We start from the raw sequence: 7,998 nt of genomic DNA on the forward strand, positions 1-7,998 counted from the left end.
ACTAGAGCCTTGACAAGCTGGGCACGACCAATCCGTGCAGCAGCGTCTCCTGGCAACCCACCCTCCCTGCCCCTCCCCCACCACTCGCATGCACAGACTTGGTACCTCCTGATCATTCTGCACCATTTTGTGTCTCTTGATCACCTTTGCTCATAACCACTCCTCTTTGCAATCTATGCATTTATCCAGATCCAGCTCCTATGTTCCATCCTCTGTGGAGCCTTCCCCTACTCCTGGTCTGGATGGTTTTTCCTTGTTCTGCTCTCCCACAGTGCCTTGTCCACACCTCCATTCAAGAGCCTGACTTAGGCCACGTGCACCTGAGAACAGCCAGTGCCTGCCTCCATGGCACGCACTTGGTAGAGACACCATACGTTCAATCATTCAGCCAATAAACGAGTGACGTGTGCTCTTGAGCAAGTTTACAGCTCCCTGTGCTTCAGTTTTCTCATCTACCCTACCATATACGCATCTGTAGAGACTAAGTTAGGTGACACAAGCACAGCACTCGGTGCAAGTTTCACACATTAAGTGTGTCCAGTAAGTGTTAGTAGCCATTATTATAATGATCACTATTGTTGTCATCATCATGACTGATGCTGACACCAGCTCTCCACCAGGTAGAAAACACTCATCACTCCTTTGTCCTCCACCTCATCCACACATACTTCTTCCAAGGCTCATAGAACATATTGATATATGCATTTATTCACTTCTAAGGTCAGTCTTCCCCTTCTAGCTGTGAATACGCTGACGAGAGGGACAGGGTCTGATTTCACATCATTGTCCTCAGGGCCCAATACAATGCCAGTCACATGGATGTTTATGGAGTGAACATATAGAAAAGTGCATCTAGTGCTATGGAAAGAGAAAGAAGAAAGAGTGATCACCCCCTCACTACAGCTATCCTAGAGTTTACAAGGAATATGGAACGTTAGGGAGAGCAGGAGAGGGAAAACACATGAATCTGAAAAATACCTTTAGACACACATGCAATTGAAACAAAGACATCATCTACAGCTGATTACACCATGTTTTGAAGGGCAAAGGGCTAGTCAACAGGTCTGTGTTTTCATCAAAACTCCACCGTGAAGCACATGATCTTGCTTAACTTCTCCAGTCTGTCGATTTTGCCTTCATGAGTCCCACATCTGTCTTGTCTTTTCTTTGCAATCTCACTAGCATCAGAGGCTTCTTACCTCCTACCCTGAACACACAATTGCTTCCTACTACTCTCCTGGCTTCCAATCATTCTGGTCCCTCCCAAACCACTCCAGATTCCACTGTCCAATGAATTGATAAAATTTAGCACTTTTCTAATGTCACTCCACAGCTCAAAAACCTGCTATGCCTCCCCATTATTTACAATAAAAGCCCACACTTAGCCTTGCCTTTAAGACCGTATGTACCCAGCCCCAACTCCTGCCACTTCCCCCAGTACAAACCCTCCACTCCAGCCACTCTGGCCCATTCGCTACACAACTCATGAAATCAAATTCTCACCTTCACGTCTTTGCCTGTACATTCCCCAAGGCCTGGAATTTCTTCTCTTCCTCTCTGCCTAGCTGAATTCTGCCCTCTACACAATAAATGTGTTGATTGACCGATGGCATTTTCTCAAGTATAAAATGAGGATAGTAAGCCCTTGCTTCTTTTGACCTATAAAGTTGAGATACAGTAATGGTTTGAAAAGAGCTTTAGTAACATACATATAATCTTACAACCTTGCTGTTCTCTCCTCTGACATCCACTCATTCTTAGAATGACTCCTTTCCTCTCTCCTGAAAGGTTCATTTTAAAGGTCACCTTCTCAATGTCATCTTCCTAACTAAAGGTATCCTACCTCTTATTTTTTACCTCAGCACCTCCATTCTATGCTTTAAAGCATGTTTCTCAATGTGCAATTGTTATTACTATTATTTCCAGTTCACTATACCTTAAATTCCAGGAAGGAAAGGATAGCACATGTTGCATTTTTCTCTTCTGTCACTGGCGTCTAGCTCAGTACCTGGCACAGAATGAAATGACCACTGACTGAATGGATAAATAAATTATGATTTCTGAGGTGATGATGTGGGAATAAAGAGTAAGCAATATACAATTTCCTCTTGCCGAAGGTGGGCACGTGGTCATCTTAAGCCTGAGACCCTAAGTAAAAAGAGAACACTTGCTGATTTGAGTCATCATAAGTCATGTCAACACATAGAGGCCAGCACACAGCTCAACAGTCTCCTCAGATTGCCATGTGTCTGGTCAACTCAAACCAGAGCCACTGATTGCAGTGAGGCAAGACAGGCCTTCCTAAGCAACTGGAAACGGACAGGGAAAGCCAAAGCGAACCGACTAGAAGCAAGCAAGGCACTGGGGTCCTGAGGCAGGTGGGGGTGGACGGAAGAATGGCCACAATGCCATCACCAGGATCTCACATCTGGTGGTGTGGGGGAAGAAGGGGGTCTTTAAAATCATGAAAGGGGCTCTGAGCAATATTTAGGGAAATGCTGGGAAGCCAGACTGAGAATCTGGTTTAGTGGCACAAGAGGCAAATGGCCCATTCTAGAATTACTAAACAAATTCCTCTCCCTTCCTTACCAGAAATGTGTAAAGTTACTAAAAATAAAAGCACATATAAAACCTCCACAAGGATGCTGAGGGATCTATTTCTTCACCATTTCAAAGAGAATCAAACACGTACTTACTTTATGACCAGAAATATAAACGTAGCACTCTCTGGAAAGCTGCTAAGGACATATCACAGATCTGAGAAGACCCCTCCCCCTTTGCCTTTCCCTTGCCCAAGCCCCACTTTCTCAGCTCCTGTTCTCTCTTATACTTACTTTATGACCAGAAATATAAACGTAGCACTCTCTGGAAAGCTGCTAAGGACATATCGCAGATCTGAGAAGACCCCTCCCCCTTTGCCTTTCCCTTGCCCAAGCCCCACTTTCTCAGCTCCTGTTCTCTCTTGGCCAAAAGAGCTAGATGGCAGGGCTGGCCCTAAGATGAAATTCCTTGAAAACTCCCTTGCCTGAAGCACCAGTTGGGCATCTCATTCCTAAGTATTTGGCAACATTATGCTCTTGACATAAAACAGAAATGCGATCTTCAGTGCGAAGGAAAATGTGCTACAAGGGAGACTTCCTCCTGGGAAACAATAAAGAATGAGGGTATCGAGCTTCGCTCCGCTCCTGGTGGAACCCGTCAGGTGGCACCCATGAATGGCTCTGCTTTGTACATTGTCAGTACTTCACCCTCACGAGTGACTGCCATGCTGTTCGAATGATCGATGTTAATTCAGCAGTCTATTTCTATCCCGAGGAGTGGCTGTTTTACCTTGAATCGCCATTGCTTCCAACCCAACCGAGTCATCCTTCTGAGTATTTCTTCATCCTTAGAGCAAAAACCAAACTAAGCAACGCAGCAGAAGAAGTCAATACAAGGTTCAGTCTCTCTTATTTGACGACATTCTCTTATAGAGAGAACATTTTTCTCTTGACCACAGCAAACCAAACAGCACTTGTCACCACAACTGGGCACAGCAGTTCCTAAAGAAGCTTCTGGAAATCTTGTCTGAATATTAAGAACCAATCTAGGAAATTTCTTCTAGCAGCAACTTGGGTTCTCTGGATCTTTAGGGGCCCAGAAAAGTGCAATGGAAGTCAATGAGATAATTTCCATTTTTACAGTGCTGGGAAGATACTCCTAAAACCCACATGATATCACCTCCTACCGCTGTGATCTCGTTTCCTCCTAGTCTTTACCTGACTCTGGTCCAGACTCGTGTTAACCTCCCTGGTGTTCTGCGAACACACGGGAGCCTTGGTAGTGGCTATTCCCCGACACTGGAAGGCTTCTTGTAAAATACTCACAGTGCCTTCCCTCGACTCTTCCAACTGTTTGCACAAATGCTACTTTCCCATGAGGCTCACAGAGGCGGCCTGGCTACCCTAGCGGAAACTACAACTCTGCCTTCTTGCTTCCATTTTCCCCATATTAATCCATCCTTTCCCATTCACAACATCTTCCCTCTCTTATCCTGAGCCAAAGCATCAGGCCATTTCTGTTCTATATTCTTAAAACAGGAGCTGGAGAAGAGAAAAATACTCAGAAAACTGAATGATTCTATATATTTTCTTAACCAACAAGGATCTCTTTTACTAGTTTTCTCTGCTGGACTCCATGTTTTTAAGATATTTCTTCAAAAGTCATTCATATAGGAAAACCTATATAATTCCTTGCCTTGTGATACTATCACATTCCTTAATTTCTAAAATCCTGTTTCACTCTATTTTACCATCAGACTCCACTGTTCCACAATGTGGGTAAAATTCTAGTCAAACAGAAAGAAAGTAATGATTTAGTTAGCTTGGGCAGACTTACTGCAAATAAATGTACAATTTCCATTAGGGAGTTCGAGTACTATATCACTTGGGCTCCTAGTAGAAAACAGATGGCACACTCAAATTGTGTCATTTGAGGAGCATTTAATAGAGGGACTATTTGAAAAGATGTAGGAAGAGTGCAGGGAAGCCACAGATAGTGTAGACCCTGGGGCTAGTTTCAGCAGGGAGCTGTTAGTCTCTAGGCCTACAAGAGTAAGAGAAGGTAGAGGCTACCAGGATGAGAGAGAGAGAGAGAGAGAGAGAGAACGCAAGGTTAGCAGGACCAGGGGAGCAGAAACAGCCATGTGGAGAGGGAACTTGACAAGAGCTGTGACCCTTGGTCAAAGGAAGTAGCCAACTGAAGAAGCTGGGAGAACAGACACCCAGACTCCCTCTCTTCCCTCTCTGGAACCTGCTGTGGTGACCCCATGGCCATTGGCCCAAATGTAATAGGAAAACACAAGTTAACGGTGCTCATTAATGCACTGTGTGCAGGTCAGCCTTTCAGGGTAGGAAGCATGGTGGAGAAGGGGGAGAATAGGCTTGGATGGACAATCAGAAAACACCCAGCAGCATTATGTTGGGGTTCAATTTGCATTATATTTATCTTACAAGTAATATGTTGGTTCATTAGAGAAGATTTATATGAGAAAAAAATGTCAGAAGGAAAAAAATCACCCATCATCCTCACATGCAGAAAAATATCTAATATTTTACTATATCTCTCCAGATGTTTTCTACATACATACATACATATACCATAGTATATATACGTACATCATGACATCCAAGGGACTCAAAAGATTGGAAGCCTCAGTTTGGGACCGGGTGGCAGGACCCCACCTGCCATGACTAAAAAAAAATCCCCATACCAGCCAGCCTCCAAAAACCAAAAATAAACAAAAAAAACTTCTTTAAAACATGTTATTTGTCTCTTTTTTCCCCTTCTCTTGATTTTAAACCATCTAAAGGCAGGATTATCACTAACTGAACTTGCTCTGCATTTACCCACTTATTTCAAAAATCATGATTGGACTGATGAAAACAATAGAATGCAGCGTAAGACATGCCTGTCCCACGGTGTTCCCAAGTCACCCAGCCACACCCCACAAAGAGGCGCCCCAACAAGCATGGCTCCTGTGAACCCAGTTACACACCCTGAACCTGAGGTCCTACATGAAGGCCACTATTTGTCTACATTCCTCCTGGTGAAACAATTGGGCTTGGAATAAGGACGGCTTTATATGTGGGAGTCACTGAAGGAAGAATTTGGCACCTGGTGTTTATGTACCATAAAGCCATTACAGTGCTGAGCTCAACACCACTTTCCGCCCAAGTTACTGGGCAGGAGGAAGGTGGGTACGTTTAGAAGCTGCATTCTTCTACCCTAGACAGCTAGGATTTATAGGTTGACTTGCTAAGCAGAAGTGCTAATGCGAATGAGATATTTTTATTTAGGTGCTCTCGCCCAGCAACCTCTCACTCCTGTGTTGTGACACAGTCTACAGGTTCCTGGTTTTCAGCGATCGCAACATTGTATAATATCACATCCTGAGTCCATTTTCACTCTGTTGGTCTCTACTGACAACTTCCAGGTGGAACGAATTTACTGACTTAATAGACTAAGAAATACGATTTCTGAACCTAAAATAAAGATGAGATGAGATGTCAGGGGAGTCAGGGACCTGCATAAGAAAGAACCACACTCATATTGCTGGAGCCGATAGAGAGTCCTGTGGCTTTCCCTTTGTGGAGATGCTCATGTCCTGTGCTACTGGTATATGTGTGTGTGTTTATTTTCCCAACAGATCTATGTTTGTTTGTTTTTTTAATTTTTGAGTCTTGTTCAGCTACTTTTAAAGAACCCCAATTGTAGGCCTATGTGGAAAGAAATAGGTTTTCCAAACGTCTTTTCACATCTACACAGTTCACTAATCACTTTATGAAATAGTTTTCAAACCTCTATAGATGAGTTTAGAAATTTAAATCTGCCGTAAAACATCAAATAGAATCTCAGTACAAAAAACATTTTTAAAGATACAACCATTGGTAAAAGGCTTGTTCAGGGAAAACAATGAACCACAAAGTATTTGAATTTCTTGTATTATCTTCGCCCTGGTGAAGCGGCTTTGCTTGCAAGTCAGTTATGCATTAAACCTAGGGCTGATTTCCCTGGGTAGCTAACTAACTCTCTATTCTCTCCATCCCCCTTTTAATGGAACAATGACAATGTTTAGAAATAAAATCTAACCTCCCATTTGTTGGCATGGGAAGAGGGACCAGTCCCCAGAGCCTCAGGCACTCAGAATGCCTCGTCTTCTAAGAGGGTACTCCAAAAAGTTTGTAGAAAAATAGAATTAAAAGATAATATGAACCTTTCCATGAACTTTTTGAAGTACCTTCATGTGTTACTCCATTTATTCTGGCATACTTTCATACCTCCACATTTGATAGAGGCTTGGGCAAGCACATTTGGAGAATGCTTTGTGCACGCACGCTCATAGACACAAGGCTGCCTTCCATATCCAAGTTAACTGAAAGACCTCTAGTGCCCTGAGTCCTAGCACAGGCTGAGCAAATTCAAGAGGAGCCAGAGGAGTCCGGAGCAACCTTCAGCCAGCAGAGGAAGGGGGCGGGTGGCGTGCTCACTGCTTAAGGTCTTTTATCTTAATTTTTGTGACATGATCCAATTATATCTATTCAATAGTGCCCTCTAATTACTAGCGGAGATGAATAATGAAAGATTCCCCTTGTATTCAAGCTCTGCCCACGTCCTTTTCCCTCCTCGGCTCACTCACGTGAACATTCTAGATTCACATACAGAGCATACCTAGATCTTGTGGCTGTGCTCAGCTATATAAAGGGTCACCTACAAAACTGGGAAAGCTCTCTGGGATTTCAGTAAGACGCTGTGGCTAACAGCTGATGCTGTGAATGGCAGGGTGAGAAAGAAAGGGACACTGTACTGCCACTAGTCACAGTGTCTGTAACCAAAGGGGTGTTGGTCAGCAAAGTTACAACACCTTTAATATGCAGGACTTAATTGTTAGGTTTCAGAGGTAATTTAGGAAAATGAAAAGGAACAAAGGAAAAAGCAGATCCATGGAAGTTAGAATAATTGCGAACACAGTGAAAACTGGGACATGAAACAGGAGGGGAGAAGTTATCTCTACATCAACAGGATTAGGGACAGGATTTCAGAAGGATAAACTCAAACCAGGAGTTCCAGCTTGGATGCAGGCTGGGAAGACAGGAAGCAAAAAATTCCCAGTTAGAGGTAAAAATATTCTGATGAAAATTATAAGTACCAGCTCTCAGCATGTTAGAGTTGAAAGATCCCATAGAGAGCCTCGGATCCAACTCCCTGATTTGACAGAGGAGAAACAGAGACCAAATGAGATAATGTGGCCAGATCAGTGACCCAGTCCAAGTGGACACAGGGGCAGGACTGGAATCTAGATCTCTTGACTCCTAATTCAGTGCTCTTTCTGCTATGACGGGTGATTTTAGAGTTTTATTTCTGCAAAGTGGAAAGAGTGACTTTATCTCATGTTCATATTTGGACTTCAATTTGTTAGACCAATAAGGTAATGATTTCATCCTGAGGAAGAGCAGAGCT

Source organism: Galeopterus variegatus, unplaced genomic scaffold, assembly GCF_000696425.1.
Source record: "Galeopterus variegatus unplaced genomic scaffold, G_variegatus-3.0.2 Scaffold1703, whole genome shotgun sequence".
NCBI classification, from domain to species: Eukaryota; Metazoa; Chordata; class Mammalia; order Dermoptera; family Cynocephalidae; genus Galeopterus; species Galeopterus variegatus.